Genomic DNA, 20,965 nt, shown 5'->3' on the forward strand with positions numbered 1-20,965 from the left:
ACTCAGTGGCATTAAGTACGTTCACAGTGTTGTGCAACCGGCCCCACTATTTCCAGAACTTTTTCATCATCCCAAACTGAAACTGTGTACCCAGTCGATAGGAACTTCCCATTCCGCCCTCCCCCCAGTCCATGGCAACCGGCATTCTCCTTTCTGTCTCTATGAATTTGCCTATTCTACATACTTACATAAATGCAATAACAACAATATTTTTTTAGACAAAAATAATGCAACGTTTGTCTTATTTCACCTAGCACACTGTTTTCAAGGTTCATGCATGTTGTGGCATGCATCAGAATTTCGTTCTTCTTTACGGCTGAATAATATTCTATTGTGTGTACATTCTGCTCATTCCTTCATATGCTGCTGGACACCTGGGTTGTTCCCACCTTCAGCTATGGTTAATACTGTTGCAACGGGGGTGCAAGTTTCTGGTTCAGTCCTTAGCTTCAATTCTTTCAGTATATGCCTAGGAGTGGAATTGCCGACTCATATGGTAATTCTATGTCTAACTTCTGAGAATCCATAATGGCTGCACCATTTTGCAGTCCTACCATGCCAGCTCCTCTCCATCCTCACCAGCACATGATATTTTCCTTAAAAAAAAAAAGAAAAAGAAAAACAAGACGAAAACAAGAACACAATCAAGGGCACCTGGGTGGCTCAGGAGGTTAAGTGTCCAACTCCTGATATTCGCTCAGGTCAAGATCTCATCATTCATGAGATCAAGTCCTGTGTTGGGGCTCTGTGCTGACAGGGCAGAACCTGCTTGGGATTCTCTCTCTCCTTCTCTCTCTGCCCCTCCCCTGCCTGCAGGAGCCACACCTCTTTCTCTCTCTCAATATAAAAATAAATATTTAAAGGGTGCCTGGGTGGCTTAGTTGGTTAAGTGTCCAACCTCAGCTCAGGTCATAATCTCACGGTTAGTGGGTTCATGCCCTGCATCGGGCTTTTTGCTGACAACTCAGAGCCTGGAGCCTGCTTCAGATTCTGGGTCTCCCTCTCTCTGTGCGCCTCCCCCACTCTCTCTCTCTCAACAATAAATAAACATTAAAAAAAATAAAAAATAAATAAATATTTTTTAAAAATTAAAAACAAACAAAAACAGATCCTGGGGTGGCTCAGTGGGTTAAGCGCTGGACTTCGGCTCAGGTCATGATCTCACATTTCATGAGTTTGAGCCCTGCATCGAGCTTCCTACTGTCAGTGCAGAGGCCACTTCAGATCCTCTGTCTCCACCTCTCTCTGCTTCTCTCTCTCAAAAATAAATAAACATTAAAAAAAAAAAAAAAAGTAGGCTGGAACGCCTGGGTGGCTCAGTCAGTTGAACGACCAACTTCCGCTCAGGTCATGATCTTGTCGTTTGTGGAATTGAGCCCCGAGTTGGGCTCTGTGCTGACAGCTCAGAGCCTAGAGCCTGGAGCCTGTTTTGGATTCTGTGTCTCCTTCTCTCTCTGCCCCTCCCCCTCTTGCACTCTGTCTCTCTCAAAAATAAATAAACACTACGAAAAAAAAGTTTTTTTTTTTTTAAAGTAGGCTTTAAAGAAAAAACAAAACAAAACAGATCCTAATGGGTGTGAAATGCTAGCTCATTGTGGTTTTGATAGAGGGAAATTTTTTTTTCATTTTATTTATTTTAGAGCGAGAGAGAGCAAGAGCAGGGGGTGAGAGATGGGAAAGAGAGAGAATCTCAAGCAGGCTCCATGCTTGGCACAGAGCCCGACATGGGGCTGGATCCCACAACCCTGGGATCATGACCTGAGCTGAAATTAAGAGTTGGATGCTCAACCTACTGAGCCACCCAGGTATCCCAGTTTTGATAGATTTTTAAACAGGAATTATACCCAAGATACATATTAGAGGTAATTTCACATAGTTTAGGTTTAAAAGGCAAGCTGGAAATCATACCATGTACAGAAAATAATACTAAATAATTACTGCTTGTAATTCATCTTATTATGCACAGTATCTTTTTGTTTATCGTAATTTGGTATAAATTTCTAAATTGCCCTCCTATATTCTCATCTTGTATATTAATTTTTCTCTTGATACAAGTTTCAATGTTTTTTAAGACATGTTTTAAGTTTATTTATTTATTTTGAGACAGAGATCGAGAGAGGTAGGGAGGGGCAGAAAGAGAGAGGGAGACAGAGAATCCCAAGCAGGCTCCATGCTGTCAGTGCTGAGACTGATGTGGGGCTCAAACTCATAAACCATGAGACCATGACCTGAGCTGAAGTCAGACTGTTAACTGACCGAGCCACCCAGGTCCCCCACATGTTTCAAATTTTATCTAATCTTCCAGAAATAATGTTTGTACATGACATTAAAGATTTTCATCTCTGATGACTTCTGGTATCTAATTGAACCAGCCTTTGAGGTTGAGTAGATTCTTTTATTTAAAAAAAAATTTTTTTTAACATTTATTTATTTTTGAGAGACAGAGAATGAGCAGGGGAGGAACAGAGAGAGAGGGACACACAGAATCCAAAGCAGGCTCCAGGCTGTGAGCTGTCAGCACAGAGCCCAATGCGGGGCTTGAACCCACAAACTGTGAGATCATGACCTGAGCCGAAGTCAGTTGCTTAACCAACTGAGCCACCCAGGTGCCCCTTGAGTAGATTCTTTTAATTCCATGGTTATGTTATGCAGCATTTTATAGTCATTAGGAATAAAAAATAAGTTGTTTCTTTGAAGTTGAGCTGTGGTCTTTTCTCGGAACACTTACTGTAGTCAAATGATTGATCTAATGTATTGAAATACTTGTTAAATCTTAATTTTCTTTGGGCCAACATATTTGACAAAGAGCATTCGTGAACACTTGGTCAATGAACACTTGACCTACTATGAACCAGCTATGGTACTGGGGGTTGGATACACACTGGTAACTAAACAGATATTGTGGCATGTGATAGAAGTTTGAAGAAAGAGAGTCCTATTGTTTTTATTGCCTTCTTGACTAACAGCTTAAGGGATAACTTGAAAAAAATTAGGGATAAATTTGGCTCAGGACCAAATTATACTTATTAAGCTGATTTTACATGTCTTTCCCAAAGAATTGAGTTAGCTTATGAGAGATACATACACTAATGTTAATACACAGAGAGCTAGAATCAAGATCAAGAAGGAAGGTGGTAACATACTAGAGCCCTAAGTTTCACATGTTTGACACAATTGCCATTATGCAATTACTATGTTACTACTTTGACACAAGCTCTGGGGATGTGTTCCCTTGGGGAAAAAATTAACATTGATTGAACAGGTAAAGGCTCATTTATCTCATATAAAAAAGCCTGAAATTGTGCAACCCGGGGCTAGCATAGTAACTCTCTATCGGTGACCCAGGTTCTTGGTCCTTCTGCTGTGCCATATTTAATTTTTATTTTAATGTTTATTTATTTTTGAGAGAGAGAGACACAGAGACAGAGTATGAGCAGGAGAGGGGCAGAGAGAGAGGGACACACAGAATCCGAAGCAGGCTCCAGGCTCTGAGCTGTCAGCACAGAGCCCAACGCAGGGCTCAAACTCATAAACCGTGAGATCATGACCTGAGCTGACCTGAGCTGAAGTCGGACGCTTAACCGACTGAGCCAACCAGGTGCCTGTCTGCTCTGCCATCTATAGATGTACACCTTTGCTTTCTTATGCCTCATGACCATATGTTCCCCAAATGGTTGCTGCACCTCAAGGCAGAAAGAAAGGAAAAGGGCAAAGGGGCAAGAGCTTTATCCTATCTTCATCTGGGCAATCGAGATAGACACCCAGGAAGGGCTGCACACACATTGGCCTTATTGAAGAGGAACCCTGGGCTTAGGGACCCCAAATCTTATGTAATCGGCAGTAGGCCTATTTGCTTTGGAGTGAAACATTATTTCTGTCTTCCAAGCTTCCAAGCAAGCCTTCCCTTTGCTCTGGAGAGATAGTATGTCTGTTTTCCAAGGTTGTATGCCTTTCCAACATGCTTGAGAAGATAGTCTGAAACAAAAGACACTCAGTGCCCCTGCTTGCAAGATACACAGTGAGAGACCATGGAGAATTGTCTCCCAACAATATCCTCCTTGAGGACTTCTGCCTGTCTATTACTGGCCACCTCTAATTGCAAGGGAGACTATGAAATTGAGAATTTGGGGTTGGGCACATTGCTTCTCTGGATAAAATTGGTGTTCTATGAGTAAGAAAAGGCAAGCAAGGGATGGAACTTCATAAGAGCAAGGCAAAAACTGTGCCCAGGTGTTTTTATCTGTGCGGCCAATCTCTTTTCCCCACTGCATAAATAGATCTTACGACACTGTATTTACTGAGCCTGCCAGAAATATTTTGTGCAACTGAGATATAAGAGAATTCCCAGTCAAGTACCATTTTACAAATCTCAATTAAGCTACTGGGAGTTTAGCGCCGAATTTTAATGTCACAATTGTTTAATATCTAAGTGTACAAGTCTGTAATTCTTAGAACTTTCCCCATTAAATAAATCTGTATTCGTTATTTTGATAGACCATTGGCAGGGGGTGAGAATAAAAGTCCTTTTAATTTAAGAGAACATTTATGCCATGAAATTTCCCCCAGTCTTGGGGTATCTATTGCTTAAAGAACACATTCTACTTTGTGAACAGATAGGTGTTTAGTAAGAGGTTTATAAATATACTTTTTCTGGTTTCATTTATTTTAAGAGGATTTTTTTTTTCACCTCATGACAGTCATTTGGGGCTGACAATGTTACCATGGTAACCATGCTCCAAAATGCTGGTTGCCAGTGAATATCGATCCTTAGCCCCTCAGCACCTTTCACTACAGTGCTCACTCCCTTACGTGAAGGAGGCTTTGCTCAGAGCACATTTAGGTCAAGGAGTCCACGCCCGGTGGTGGTAGGTACTATCACCAAAATCGACTGGAACCAGTCTAAGGATTCCAATGAGAATCCAGGCCCAACCCACATCATCACGGCTTATATTTTCACGGCAACAGATAGAGGCACAACTTCTTTGTTTTCTCTTCAGCTGCTTTGTTACAGTTCCTTTTTTTCTTTCTTTTAATGCTTATTTTTGAGAGCGAGAAAGACGGGGCGTGAGTGGGGGAGGGGCAGAGAGAGAGGGAGACACAGAATCCGAAGCAGGCTCCAGACTCTGAGCTGTCAGCACAGAGCCCGACGCAGGGCTTGAACCCATGTACCATGAGATCACGACCTGAGCCGAAGTCCGACCCTTAACCTACTGAGCCACCCAGGTGCCCCATCAGCTGCGTTGTTACAGTTTCAAAGCTCAGTCAGTGCAACATACGAGGCATTGAGGGAAAATTTCAGATGTGAACGGACATGACTTTCCAAGAGGGAAAGAGGTTCCTCAACTACTTTTCAAAGCCCGTACTATATGATTTTGAAATAAAAATGTTTCTCTCCTGAAAGGGAGGGAGAGGTTTTAACCTGGGCAGGGCACTGGAGATTTAAAGATCGATCCCATTCAGAGTCCAGGGGTGTCCTGGAGGTGACGGTTCTCAGGGCTGTAGCAGGGCGGTTGCAGATGGAGTTTGCCCCCTCTTCTCCATAAATAGGGAAGTGCCCCTCCCCTCAGCAAGGGTTTGTGCATGAGAAAGGGAGGCTTGTTGGAAAGGGCAGCTTTGAAACTTAATTCTCTTTGCCAAGAACTAATGGACTGTCTTCAACGTGCATGAAAATATGTTCAGCACGGTGACCAGAGAAGCCAAAATGAGGCCTCCACAGACCTAATTTGGCATCAGTTTATCTCCACGTGAGAAGATCTGGATGTGCTTATTTTACTCGCTGCTGTAACCAAGAAAAAAACAAACAGAAACCCTCCAAAGGTTCACTGAGACAGCAGTCAGTCATGAAAAAGGAATTTGAACCAAGATAACGTTAGTTACATTTTAGCCACATGTTCCTGAAGCCTGAGCCCTAACAGTTGAACCAATGTGCTTTAGCCTTTCATCATACATTAAAACCTAACCAAATCAGCATAGACTTTGTGTCATTCAAAGAATCTGCATACACAGACACCGCACAGACATCTTTGGACTACTGACAGAATTAAAGGGTTCCAGGACCAAGTGAGACATTTCACTTTCTTAACCATCCTTGTTCTGTGTTTGGAGAGGCCAAAGGGTGGAAGTGGAAATCCAGGGAGAAGATGTAATGGAAGAAATTGCTCACCTGTTTCATGCAGCAATAGCTAGCCTTAACGGAGCTCTGACTACGGGCCAGGAATTGCTCTTTGATAGGATTTCGTTGACTGCTCGTTAACAGTCCTATCAGGTAATGGTGATTATAATATCCATTTTACAGTTGTGGCAATTGAGGCACAGAGAAGTTAAGTGACTCTCCCAACATCACACAACTAGTACAGGACCTATACCTCTTGTGCAAGATTATAGACATCCTCCCCCCCTTTCCCCCCAGCTTCGTGGCTCAGGGTGACCTAAGCAAAATGCTACAGCAGGAAGGGGAGAGGAGATCAGGCTGTGGTATACTGGAGGGGAAAAGCAAAGGGAGGCACTTAAAGTCAAGGCAAGGACAGTATCTCCAAGGACAGTGCAATTTCTCATTAGTGAAGTATTGGTCAAGCTCCCCAGCCTCAGAGGCCCGTCCAGGGTTTCTTTGCTGCCAGGGTCACATTGCTCAACTGCCTGTAGGGGTGCTGCAGCCCTGGAAGGAAGCCCAGGCTGTAGGGCTGCCAGGACCCGGCTGGTCTTCTACTCAAAGACAGAGGAGAACGTCATTCCGGGGTAAATTCTCCTTCAAATGACCTTTCTGAGATAAACCTTGTCTGTTTCAGGGTCTGCTCTCCTTAGTGCATCTTCTCTGGCTCCAAAAATACATGTCCTGGGGTGTCTGGGTGGCTTAGATGTTGGAGCATCTGACTTTGGCTCAGGTCATGATGTGGCAGTCGGTGAGTTTGAGCCCCACATTGGGCTCTGTGCTGACAGCTCAGAGCCTGGAGCCTGCTGGGGATTCTGTGTCTCCCTCTCTCTCTGCCCCTCCCCCACTCACGCCCTGTCTCTGTCTGTCTCAAAATTAAATAAACATGAAAAAAATGAAACAAAACAGACACATCCTCTGCTATCCAACCAGTTTCCCTGATGTGCTTGAGTACTGGTGACTATGCTCTTGGGGAGAGGGGTGGTGGTGGTGGTCATTCCCACTAGGGTTTTTCTGCAGTGATCCTGTCCTACTGACGGCGGTGTGATCCTAGGACTGATTGGCTTATCAGCAAAATGTACCTCTTTTTAACTTATGCTGCCTGTTTTCCCTGAAGAATAAAGCTCTGCCTAATCCAAATAATATGGAATATGGGATAATACGGAAATATTTGTAACTGTGATGTCTCTGGTTGGAAACTGAAAAGCAGAGAGGAGGTATGCCAACACCTTCCTCTGGGATTTCTTTACCTGCCTTTCAGTATAGGAGCAGAGCCTCTTAGATGTCAGACCATTCACCATTCGTTATTGGTCGCCAAGATGATGAACACCTCGAGTCCTAAAACATGCATTGTTGCAATCATTTGATTTAAAAATATATGGATAGTTTCAATAAAAGGAATGACTAGACCAATTAACAAACTTTCTGAATCCAAAGTCAAGCCTTCCTGGTTAAATCTATCATACAATAGACTTATAAGGTCTCTTAGGTTTACTTGTTTGTTTTTTCAACAAGAAGATTCCTTTATAATGGTGAATTTGATAACACACAATACTAGAGTGATGATGGCTTCAGTCACTGGTCCACAGGAGGCAGGAGGGAGCAGTGAGAAGAACCGACTTTCCAGGGCTCACATCACACCGACATCCACACCAGGAACGACCTCCCTGAAGCTTCGCCCACCTACTGGTTCAGTCAAGAGCTATGTTGCTTTTAATTTGTCATTTTTTAAGTTTATTTATTTTGAAAGAGCGGAGAGAGCAGAGAGATGGAGAGAGAGAGAGTCCCAAGCAGGCTCTGTACTGTCAGCCCATAGCTGGATGCAGGCCTCGAACTTATAAACTGTGAGATCATGACCTGAGCCGAAATCGAAAGTCAGATGCTCAACTGGCTGAACCACCCAGGTGCCCCTTAATTCATCATTTTTGCTCATTGAAGATAAAATCCACCGTAGTGGCAAGATTTCAGCACAACACTCTTTCCAGTCATGATAGATAGGGACATCCCAGCTCTTGATGAGAAACAAAATTTCATTTGACCTCTCTTCAAAGGACTGGAGAGAGAATTTTTTTCTTAATGATCTGTTTCAATATTTGTATGTACTTAAAAAAAAAAAAGGCAACTAACAGTATATTTATTCTGTGCTCTGTCTCCCTGGAAGATTTCTCATGATCTGGGAGCCAATTAATACACTTCAAAATAAGCAATAAAAATTCTAGTGCAATTCTCAGAAGCAGATGGTGGGCTTGCTGGGGTCGGAGGGGAGAGAAGCAGGTGCCCCACTTGGTAGCATGGTGCGGCCTTTGGGAAAGCTGAGTGGACACACAGACAGAAGCATCGCCAAGCAAGAAACACAGCCAGGGAAGGCCTGCTTTCTTCTGTGCTCCCTCCAGGTATGGAGGCATCGCCTTTCCCGCAGCCTGACTTCTCAGGGACTGAGGACCCTATCCCTCACTCTCCACTCTCGTGACCTGTATGATAAATTGGGTGGTCTCTGACTGAATCAGGCTTAGGCCAAGAATTGGGATCTAACTCTGGAGGACCCAGGTAGATTTCCTTCAGGCTATTCCAAGCAGGAAGTCCCTGGGACACTCACTTCAAGTAGCTGTGAGGCATAAAGGGAAAAGGCAAGGAAAGGAGAAGCTGGGAAGACAAAAGTGATTAGTGGGGCGCCCAGGGGGCTCAGTCACTTGAGAGTCTGACTTCAGCTCGGGTCGTGATCTCACAGTTCATGAGTTCGAACCCCATATTGGGCTCCCTGCTCTCAGTGCAGAACCCACTTTGGATCCCTCCCACCACCCCCGCTGGCACACACGCTCTTTCAAAAATAAACATTAAAAAAAAAGTGAGTAGCAACACAGTGGCTCTTGACCCAGCTCTGTTTTGTGGGTAAGACCCGCTGCCACGGCCACGTTATCCTTGTGCTGGGGACAGACTATGATGAGTCTTCACAGACACTAGCAGCCTAAGGATATTCCATGCTGCTTTTGTATGTATGTATTATTACAAATAATAATTTGTATCATGTTTACCCGATGTAAATGCAACTGATTCGGTTCATTCCCTTTCGCTACAACTGTTCACTTCCCTGCCCTGAAGAGTTCATGCCTTCAGGCCTGCCATCAGGCTCACCCTGGCTTGCCACCTGCCCCGCTCCCACATGGGAAAGTGGCCCCAGGTCAAGCAGAGAGGACACACAGTGCCAGAGGTGACTGGAAGGAGGGCCTACCTCAATGAGACTTCTAATTCTGAGAACCTAAGTTACTGTGAAGGACTCAAAGAGGGAGCTGAGCTTAAATGTCACGGCTTTCTTTTTTTAAGTTTATTTATTTATTTAGAGAGAGAGAGAGAGAGAGAGAGAGAGAGAAGAGGGGGAGGGGCAGAGAGAGAGGGAGAGAGAGAATCCCAAGCAGCCTCCACACTGTCAGCATGGAGCCTGATGTGGGGCTTGAACTTACAAACCATGAGATTATGACCTGAGCCAAAGTTGGATGCTTAAATGGCTGAGCCACCCAGGTGCCCCAAATGCCACTGAGTGTTTTTGTTTTTGTTTTTTAATATATGTTTTGTAATGTTTTATTTATTTTTTGAGAGAGAGAGTACACAAGCAGGGGAGGGGCAGAGAGAGAGAGGGGGACAGAGGATCTGAAGCAGGCTCCACATTGACAGGTTGAAAGCAGTGAGCCCCACAGGGGGCTCGAACTCATGAACTGTGAGATCATGGCCTGAGCCAAAGTCGGATGCTTGACCGACTGAGCCAACCAGGCATCCCAAAGCTCACTGGTTTTAACTGCAGTTAAAGCAGACTCAGGATGGTCTCAGTCTCCACAAGGGACAACCGGTGGTCATGACAGCACTTGTCACAGAAGCCCTGTCCGCAGGCCGGGCACTGGTAAGCTGGATGCTGACCTCCTCCCAGCAGCTGTGGCAGTGCTGGATCTTGTACTCGGGCCCCAACCATGACAACCTGGCCGCCTCCTTCACCAAACCTAGTGATACATCAGTGGCTGTCACCATGCCCCACGGCATTCTGCACATCCTCCCCCATCTCCCAAGCATCCGGCCTTCCTTGCCCACCCGCCTCAGCAACATCTCACTGGCTCCATCAGCAGTTGTCACGCACCTGCTCAGGCACTGACCTTGTGCCTCAGGCCTTGGATGAACAGGTGTCACAGAAGCCCTCCCCACAGTGGTGCTTGGTGTTGTTATCTATTTTTTTTTTTAAGTTTATTTATTTTTGACAGAGAGACAGAGAGAGTGAGTGGGAGAGGGGCAGAGAGAGAGAGGGAGAGAGAATCCCAAGCAGGCTTTGCCCTGTCAGCTTGGAGCCCGATGTAGGGCTCGAACCCACAAACCGCGAGATCGTGCTCTGAGCCAAAACCAAAAGTCCAACGCTTAACCGACTGAGCCACCCAGGTGCTCCTTGGTGTCTAGCAGATGGTTGCAGCTCCAGTGGCGGGGGGGATCTGCCCATGAGCCAGAAAGCCACAGCACTTGGATGGCCCACGGCTAAGCTCAGACACGGATTGAGCCAGGACCTTCATTCCAACCAAGAGGCCCTAGGCAGCACTGTTTCTGTCCTTCAGAAATCCGTCAGCTGCAGGCCATACGTGCACAGTCTCGGCCCGCACCGAAGTACCCACAGGACCTTGGTTCCCAAACCATACTGTAGTTACCACAGACATTCGATCACATGCCCAGACCAGGCACAGTTTTCGAGACCCATCCAGGGGGGAGTTGGTGGCAGCTGATATCCTGGGCACTATGCTGACTTCCTTGCCTTTTTCCCAGCAGGCCTTGAGGGAATAAACTCGGTCGTCATCTGGTGTGAATATCTGCAGTGGCCCCTGACTTGATGAGCTACTCCTTTCCTGTGATTTGTGCGGTTCTTACAGCCAGCCCCACGGCAGAGCCACAGGAAGGAGCAGGTGAAGTATTCATCCAGAAAAAAAGGAGTTGTGTGCCGTCTGGTCACTGGGATCTCACTGCTGGGGGGTGGTTGGTCGGTTGCTCAATGCCTTCAGGGCTTTGAGGAGGACCCGGGGGTGCCAGGCACAGAGAGTTGTGGCACAACGCACGCTGAGGCCCAGAGATGCCTGCCGGGTGGTTGGATGTCCTTGTTCCCTTGTAGTGAATGGAACTGCAGGCTTCAGAGCAGCAACCCAGCTTCCAGAGCCAGTTCTGGACAAGCTTCTCTGGTGGCCCGTCTGAGGGGTGATCAGAGCCCAGCAGGTGAGTGTGCACAGTGTCATGGAAAATGACAACCACATCCAGGCCATGGTGGGCAGTGGGAGCTCCTCGGTGAAACGCTTCAGATAAGCTACTGACGTGTCCCAAGGGACTCAAAGAGGTCATTATGCAGCCCATCTGTAGGAGTTCGAAGGATGACGAGGTCTGAGATGGCCAGGACCTTAAGCAGCAGGGGTGTTCTCTGGCTGAGACTCACCCTAGCCCCTAGGAGCCCCTCGGCGTCTGTTACTGCTACTTTGTGGCCTGGGTCACACACTGCTCACATTTCCACGGTGCGGGGCTCCTGGGCAGGGGAGGGTCTAAAGGCATCAAGGCCATAAAGGAAAGTGTGGTTGAGGTGTGAGACTTCCCATCACCAGTATTTCCGGAGATGGAAACCACCCTCAGGTGCCGCCCAGGTTTGCCTTCCAATTTCCTCTTCACTGGGTCCCAGAATGTCTTTGCTTTTCTCCACCAGAAGGAAACTCACTTCTGGGCCGGTCATCTTCTTCCTCTTGGCCTCCTCCTGCTCTTCCTCCTTCAGTAGCCCCCGGACCTTGGTGACACAGTACACAGTGAGGAAGTGTCTCCTGTTGCGAGTCCCCCAAGGCGAGTCCTGTTCTGGAGCCCCAGGAACATGTTGATTTTACAGGCCGGGCACCTCATGGCCGCCCTCTGCCCTTCGCCTGGTGAATGGCCCTTGGGGGCCCTCGCTGGGGATCACTAAGGGGGTGGCCAGGTTGGAGTCCTACCCACTCAGGGTTTCTCAGGTGCTCCTGCAGCTTGTGCTTCTTCTTGAAGCAGAGACACTGGGGGCTGCAGGCAGCACTCACCACACCACAAAGACAGCTTGGTCAGCCCTGCCGCAGGCCTAACTTTTCTGACTTCAGGCCCTTCTCTGCTGGGGGAATCTAGGCATTTGCACTCACATGGGTGAGGAAATCACACACCATACAACTATCCCTGGGCTTTCCCCAGGAGTGAAGACAAAGGCTTTGAGTCTGAAGACTATGCAGAATTTCCACAGAATTCTGAACACCTTAACACAAAACAAAACTGTTGTCCTTATGAGAATATTCACAAATGTTCAAATATTGAATTTTCTTCCTCCACGATTCCCATATCAGCAGCAATGTTGGTCTGATGCTTTCATTCTCCGCCAGGTGTCAAAATGAACTTGACAGGGGGGTCAAGGGTCTTTCATGGCTTCGAGAGATCTAATGGGTTCACTGAGGTGGGCTTATCAGTTGGGCCTCAGCCACAAGGTTTGGGTAATGCCAGAGAGTGGTCAGGAGCTTTTCAATATAATCGGCCTCATGTCAGTATTTCAGGGGGTATCTCAGGGCAGCGTGGTGAGGGCAAGGTGGGGTTGGGTGACAGCTGGACACTGGTGAGGACAGAGGCTCTTCTTCAGGGCACCAGAGGACCCAGCCTCACCCCCATCTCTGTCCCCCTTCTCCTTCACTGCCTCCTGGGCTCCTCCCCTCCTGTTGTCATCCGGGACCCACTCATAGGTTTAGTTTTAAAGCTGTGATTTAAAGCACAATTTAGCTGCTAGCTACTCCTCTGAAGACTTTAACTTCAAAAAAAAAAAAAAAAAGAATCCAACTGGGGATAATTGTTCACATCTGCCTAATGATGTTTCTATTTGAAGAGACATAATACAATGTAAAATTTTTGAGTTGTGATAGCTCTCAGTTTATAACTGAAATCAAAAGGGTAAAAATTCAATGAAAGAGCTAGATACTTCCGAAAGGTATTCTTTATGTGAGGGTTCAAGGCAACACGTTTTGTTAGCAATATCAGAGGTTGATTTTTTTTTTTTATTCTGATTTTTTTCTACTTTCGTGCAGGTGAGGTAGGGAGGAGCAGATGTTTTGTGTTTGGCAAGACAATAGTTCACTTCAGTACGACTAGATGGCTTCACCTTGTTTGTGCTGTTCATTGCTAAGAGGCCCACGATGCTGTCAGTGGGGCCCGAAATATGCTGTGGGGAGCCAGCGGGCCTTGGGGGAACTGAAAAAGAAATCATTGCTCTGGCCTCACTCAGTCATCTGTTCCCAGGCAAAATCATACCCTGTCATCCATGAAGATTCAGAGAAACTCAACCTTGACTGAGCTGCTGTTTCTGACCACAGCCCTCGTTGTCCTGAGCCCACAAAGGCCCTATCCATGGGACTGAGAACACTAATGCCAGAAAGATGTTAGGAACCAATGGCCCAGGTCATGATCTCACAATTCATGGGATCGAGCCCCACGTTGGGCTCTGTGCTGACAGTGCGGAGACTGCTTGGGATCCTCTCTCTGCTCCTCCCCTGCTCTCTCTCTTGCTCTCTCTCAAAATAAATAAATAAACTTAAAGAAAGAAAGAAAGGAAAGAAAGAAAGAAAGAAAGGAAAGAAAGAAAGAAAGAAAGAAAGAAAGAAACCAGTGGCTGAAGAGTAGGCTTGTGTTGGAAAGAACATAGCTCTAGGGAAAGACTGGTGAATGAGGAAGGGTAGGTGTGAGTGGAGTCTGACTGGGGCATGACAGAGAAGAAGTCCAAGGGTGCTGGGAGTTAAACCATTGCCAGGATTCCAATGAAAGACTAATATGGTCTAATACCAGACAGTAGGTGCTCAATGAATGCTTCTTAACCAGATAAATGGGAAGATGCTGGTCAGAGGATCCTGGGTGGGGGTGGGTTAGGGAACCAGCTTGGGTTGTTAAGGGTCTGTGGAAAGAGTTATTGAAGCTTAAACCAGGGGGTTTCCTGGGAGGAACAGGCACCAAGCAGCAGAACTGAATACAAAAGCCAGACTTGTTTAAGTAGGGTGGGGCAGAAACTGCTAGTTGCCTACCCAGCATCTACTCTCCCCTTTTTTCCTTAATAACGCAACTGAGATTTTAATCTGGGTGGCAGTGTGCCCAGCCAAGCGCTACATTCATCAGCCACGTTTATAGCTGTGATGGCCATTGAGGCATATGCTTAAGTCGTTGGGTGGGGCTTCTGTGAAGATTCTTTAAGAGGTGTTAGTCTCCTGACACACTCATTTTTTCCCCTTCTCTGTTCCTCATGTGTCTTCTTGGAATAGGAAGATCAATGTGATGGCTGGAGCTCTAGCTGCCACATTGGACCATGAAGTGAATGTGAAGATGAAAGCCATATGCTAAGAATAGCAAAACCCGGGCCCCTTGATGACACTAGTTCCCATACCAGCCTCACTCCAGCCTTCTTTTATGTGAGAGAGAAATAAGCTCACTCTTGTTGAAGCCACTGTTATTTCTTCATTCACCTAGGACATCACAAGCCTAGTGATCTTGAGAAGGCTTTGAAGACTGAAAAATTGGGGTTTTTATTTGTTTTTCATTCTGGTGTATGTATTTGTTTAAGTAAGCTGTAAGATAAAGGTGATTAAAAATGACAAAAGATTGTCTGTCTCTCTGAGCTCAGTCATAAAAAGAAACTAAGGGGTTATGTATTATTGTGTTATGTGTTTATTTGGCTTAATAAAAACAGGCTTTAATCTCTCACGTAACTGAGAAGTCCAGAGGTCAGGTAGGCTTCAGATAAGGCCCGATACAGTAGCTAGAAAATTCAATGAAGACCCAGTATCTTTGGATGTCAGTGAAGACATCAGTCTCACCTAATGACCATGAGAGTCCTGAAGCTCTTGGCAAAGTCTTCTTGCATCTAGTCCGGGTCCCCAAACTAATCCTGTGGCTAGGATGGCTAGGACAATGGAGCCCACTAGATGGACCACTCAGAGACCTGTAATGAGCCTTTTCCTCCCAAAGGCATTGTTGGGAAGCATGGGACCCTGCCAGGAGGGAGGAAAGGAGGCGAATGCATGTGGGGAGGTCACCTCTCCTGGCCATGTTCACCAGCTAGCGTTATGTAAAGGAGCTCCAGTTTTTAAAAAGGCAAAGGTCTGTTGCTCTCAAATGACTTTTTACTAGCCTGGAAGCCAGTAATAGGCTTACTGGTTTGAGGTAAGGCATAGGATTTCCAGAGAACCTTTCCTACTCTTACTTTCATTCATTGATTCAACAGTAAATATTTCCTGGGTGCTAGTTATGGGTCATGCAGCCGGCAGGTTGTGCCTGAGAGGATAGGCACATATTAAGCCATTAGGATCGGTCGGCACTAGCAGATGGGGGTACCCAGACTCTTTCAGAAAGTCAGAAAACAAGCAGGAGGGCCTGGGGAAAAGGACAGGTAAGTCTTTCTAGGGATAAAGGAATGGGACTAGCCGTTGTGCATAGGGGGATGCCCAGAAAGAGCACATCTATGTAGGGGCCTCAGCAAGGCCCCTGCATAGGTTGAGTTCCGTAAATCTGAGAAAGACAGAGTGGAGTGGGGGTGCATGTGGGGACTTCACGTTGTGCCCTTTTAGCAGTCTGACCAGGGCTGGCTTTGCGATTAGGGTTCTGAATTTCCCGGGTTAGAAAGTCTCTGCAGGGGAGGTTGGGTAGGATGAGTGGTTCCTAATGTGGGCTTGGGAGAGTTTCAGAGGTAAAATACCAGGAAGTGAGAGTAAATCCCTGAAACTCCCAGGGAGAATCTTTCCCAATCCAACTAGCTTGCTGCTCTCCTGACCCTGGAACAGCTTGGGGGTTTTCAGTTTATCGTGACACAATTCTTTTCTTCCTGCAGGAGTCAGAGAATAAGGGCTTCGTAACCCAAATAGTTCACAGTATGGTATTTGTCTCTATTTAAAATCATCTCCCATGGGGTTCAATTAACAATTTACATGTCAAATTATGTCACACCCATTACTTGCTCTAATTTGGTCAGGCTGGGTCAGGCAGTCCCTGAACTGATGGAGCTCCTAGCCTCCCAGCTGACAGGCACAGCCTCAGCGCCCGAGCTGTCCTTGGCCTGAACTGCGTCAGGGTGTGATATCCCACTAGGAGTACCAGGCAACACTGTGTGAAAGGTCAAGTTCATGACGACAGCGATCTGTAATAAAGCCCCATTTATCAGAGCTTTGCCCCTGGAGACTGGAGTATGTGGGCTTGAATCCTGGCTCTCTCATTCAGCAACTATGTGATCTTGGGCAAGTTCTTTAACCTTCCTGAACCTCATTTTCCACATCTGTAAAATGGGAATGCTCATAACATTTCCTTTACAGGACTGTAATTGAGGATTAAATGAGATAATGCATGTAAAACATTTGGCAGAATGTCCAGCACTTAATAGGAACTCTGTGCTAGCTATTTCCTAGTAGTAATACTTAATTTTTTTTATCTTGTTCAGTCCTTCAAAATTGGGGCTCCTCCAAGGATTACCTACAGGAAATATTTCACCAGCCCTCCAGAAACCCAGAAGACAGGCAGCCCTTCCTGGAGGGCATGTGGGGTGGCCAGAGAAGCCACAGTGATATTTTGACACTAGAATGATTAAAAATGAGGCAAGAGTAGCCTTGACTTTAGGAACAGCTCTGTTGTGGGTACAGAAAACTTCTCCCTTTGCCACGTGGGGATCACAGAATGCCTTTGTGTGGCCATTCAATTGGTCTGCAGAGCTCCAAGAAGCAGATGTAAGAGTGCCAGGTCAGTCATTCTCTCCATTTTAAATGGAGGTAAACTGAGGCACAGAGCAGTCTACATACGAACCGCAGTTCTTTCTCGCCTCTCAATGGACAAGTGAAGCCGTGGTAATTACAGAGCTAGAAGCAGAAGCTCCTGCCCAAATGACTTGGGACTGAGGCATCTGGGTCATCAACCACAACGGAAGCTGATATTGGGGAAATTATCTGGGGTTACAGGCACAAAGACTATGCCTCTTACTGTCTTCTACACCCAGAATCTCTGCGGTTGTGTGCTACCCCCTTTGTGGGTACATCCAGCAGGTGGTGTATTATAGAGAAAGCCCCGATGATATTCAAGAAACCTATACTCTGACCCTAGTCCTGCCAAACCAGCTGTGTGACCTTGGAAAAGTTACTTTACCTCAGATTGTACTTCAGAAACAGAAGTGAAGGGCTTCAATGACATCAGTGTTTCCCAAGCCTGACAGCTCATGACTGCACACTGTGTGTGTCAGGGGGTGGGGTTGGGGGTGGGGTGGGCAGAGCTCCGAAGCATGGAAATCTGTATTTTGCAAGTGTTCTCGGTGATTCTAAACAGCAGTCACCATTGGCAACTCTGGATAGATGCTATCTGAAGTGCCCCTAGCTCCAGTGTTTTCCAAAGCCAAAGCCCCTTTTACCACATTCCACACAATTCCACACAGTTCAGGCCAGAGATGGCAGTCCTCATAGTGAAACCCCATCAGAAAGTCAGTGTGTAATCCCAGGGAGGAGCCAACATGGCAGGGCACCTGGCTAGGGTGGTGCATGGGAGAGGGCGGCCGCATGTTCTGGGGCTCAAGGTCCCTGCCTGTTTCTTGGCCAGCTGGGCTTTGGAGCCTGCAAACTGGGCTCGCCTGGGTCCAGTAGTGCTTTGACCCTGACTGTGACCATCCACTGCCTTGCTCCTGAGGGTCTGGGGACTTCTCACCACTGGGCTGTGGTCTAGAACACCAAATACACCTGTCCTGAAACTGAAAAACACATCAAGAATCCCAACAAGCTGGCCTTGCATCCTCGAGGCTGGCATCCAACACGTGTGCTTTTGAGTTCAGTCATGTGTCTCCAGCTATCCTAGAGTTACAAAAAGTTCCTCTTTTAATGAGGAGCTGTGGAATGCTAAGGCTAAAGCTGCCTTTCCCTCTTTCAAAAGTTTCACTAATGGGTTAATACTGACATTCTTTGGCTTTAGTAAATGCGCAGGAGGTTTTTGTGCTTGTGTGGGGGCTGAGGCAGGAATCAATCATGGCTCTTGGCCTGATTTTGATCCAGGAAATGTGTGTCTAGACTCCCTCTGGGTGGCAGAGAGAACAGGGGAGCAGGGTTCCATGGCGGGAGCTTCACTGGGGCCCCTTGTGCCTACAAGGCACCCAAGCAGGAGAGGGGCTGCACGGGTGCGTTGGTGGGGGCGGGAGAGGGTATGCCTTGGCCAGTGGGGGCAGCCACCACTTGTTCATGCACTCTGCTGCCATGCGCCAATCAAAGTCTAGTGTTGCTGACATTCCCGGTTCTTGAAAGGAGTCAGAAATCTCAATCTTATCTGAATTCTTCTAATTTTAAAATGCTGAAACATTTAGTTTAGAAAATTCCTCAGATCAAGCAAATCATAACATCCAGCCACAGACTGGGACTCTGAGTAGAGAGCCTGGCCTCTAGGACTGATCTAGGGGACTCTAATATTCTGCTTCCAAATGAGCAGAGCCCCCAAAGGAGGTTCTCAAGTCTTAAGAGCAAAATCCACCTTCTACTTGGCAATCTCCTTTGTTGGAGGGAAAGAAGGCCCTGGCTTTCTGAAATCCTAGAAGTCCCCTTTCTCTGACGCAGCATCATGGATCTATGGTCCCCACCTTCCCTCTCCCTCTGTCTGCCCTTGCTCCCAGTAACCCCCAGTAACAGACAGCCCACTCCCTGGACCATGTCAGGTGTGATGTCCAGTATATAAGCTGTACCACTGTCTCTGTTCTTATGCTAGACAACATTCAAACCCAAATAACAGATGACACCTTAGGACATGGACAACCTCGAGCTATCAACTTAGTTTTAGAGGTAAATAATTTGTGTACTTTGGTACTCTATCAAAAACAATTTACTCATGACACATGTCCCAGAGGATTGATAGTAGCAGTTCTAGAATTTCTATATAGGAAAATCTTGGGGGTAGCATTTTGTTTGGCAGCAAGGAATTGCTAAATGACTTTTCCTAAAGCTACATAGTATATTAAATGCTCTTTTTTTCTTAAATTGCACACTTATCTAAAAACCAAAGAAAACCTCTAGGAGCCAAACCTTGGCCCTGTCATTGTGATTGGTCAGGACACATACAAGGACAAAAAGATAGGCAGAGACATCGCCCCCCTTCTAAATGGGGAGGGGGATGGGCAGGATGGGGTCCCAGAACAATCCAGGTGTAACATAAGCCCCATAGCTCAAGAAAACATTCAATTTGGATGTTGAGAATTTTAAGCCTCGTTCCTGAAAGTGTCCTGGATGAAGAGGATGCATTCTTGACCACCAGGCTGAGCCATTCTGGAAAAAACCAAACCTGCTCCTTGGCAAAGGTCAGTGGTAATGTCAGAATGTCCCAGACACCTGCTCCCATGAGCTCCTTCCCCCAAGCAGCCAGATGGCCCATTATGACCAACACACAGCTATCCCGGCCTGGTGCCCTGGCTCATTGGCAACAGATGGCCTGGGGGACAGGGACTTAACCCCATTGCTCAGACTGTAGCCCAGGGGATTCTGCTCATGGTCCCCCTTCTTGGAATCAACAAACTCAAGGGACCCCAGGGAAGATTTTCTTAGAGTTTACTTTGGAGTAACCTCTAAACCCTAGAAAAGTATCATAAAATGTAATACTCCTTACTTGTCAGGAAGTGGTCGAATTCTCCCCCATCACCATAATGCTACTATTTGGTATTATTTCAAGTAAGTGATCCATGTATAACCCAGAGGGTTATTTACTTTAAAATAAACAAGTAAGCCATTGACCCTTCACTAAATTGGTGGTTTCATCACACTTAATAACTGCCTCACCAGCACATCGTTCCCTTCTGGAAAACCGGTCATCAGCAACTGGCTGGAAATCACACTGTTCTTGCTTAAATTTATCTAATAATCGATGGTTTGACATTACTTTTTTCCCTTTCACTTTTTAAACACCGTAGTAATTCAACACTGAAAGGAATGCGCTGTTTGTAGCTTATGCTTCTCTCAGGGAACAAAGGAATCTGGCAGGACATACACACAGGTATGGACAGACACACAGGTGTGAACCTGCCTTCAGAGTCATGTACCATTAGTGTTTTTCACTAATGTGAAAAACTAGTGTTTGGAGTGTGTTTGGGGGTTCAGGGGGACAAGAAAGCCACTTGTGCAGCAGGGCTGGTCCACACTGCAGCTTCCTCTGTCCTAAGCCACGCCCCCTGCAGTGGGGGGGCGGGGTGGTGGTTCGTGCTGTGCTCACAGGCACCGTTGCTTCCATCTGCCTCACTGAGCTCACCACAGCACTTCCTCCCTTGGGCCAGGCTGGCCAGGAAACCCAGCCCCAGCAGAGGCTCCCAGCTGAGCATCTTCAAGGCCCTTGCCCTCCTCCCAAAACGCGGGCTAAGTCACATGGTGACATCAAGGGCAGGACTGAGGCTTGGGGCCACTTCGCAGGGTGACCACCTTTCGACTTTTCATTTCGGTTTAGAGCTCTGTTGGATTTCTTTGTCTCAAATGCCTTCATCAGTCTGCAGCTCTCCCAGTTTGCTCTGTGTTAGTCTGCTAAACACAGATGATAAGATGACAGATGAGACACGAGTTTTGGTAACATTAGTTCCTGGTAACACGAGATGTAGATGATATGTGTGCGATTTTTCCACACGCATTCAGCTTGTTAAAGAACCAGAATCTGGGGCGCCTGGGTGGCTCAGTGGGTTGGGCGGCCGACTTTGGCTCAGGTCATGATCTCGCGGTCCGTGAGTTCGAGCCCCGCGTCGGGCTCTGTGCTGACCGCTCAGAGCCTGGAGCCTGTTTCGGATTCTGTGTCTCCCTC

At 46.7% G+C, this 20,965-nt stretch overlaps 1 pseudogene; it reads right to left on the minus strand.

The window, feature by feature from the left end:
- Window positions 1-10,578: 10,578 nt before the first annotated feature.
- Window positions 10,579-20,059, minus strand: LOC125168120 (zinc finger FYVE domain-containing protein 1-like; annotated as a pseudogene).
- Between the last annotated feature and the right edge of the window lie 906 nt (window positions 20,060-20,965).

The sequence above is a fragment of the Prionailurus viverrinus genome, chromosome B3 (assembly GCF_022837055.1).
Source record: "Prionailurus viverrinus isolate Anna chromosome B3, UM_Priviv_1.0, whole genome shotgun sequence".
Taxonomy (NCBI): Eukaryota; Metazoa; Chordata; class Mammalia; order Carnivora; family Felidae; genus Prionailurus; species Prionailurus viverrinus.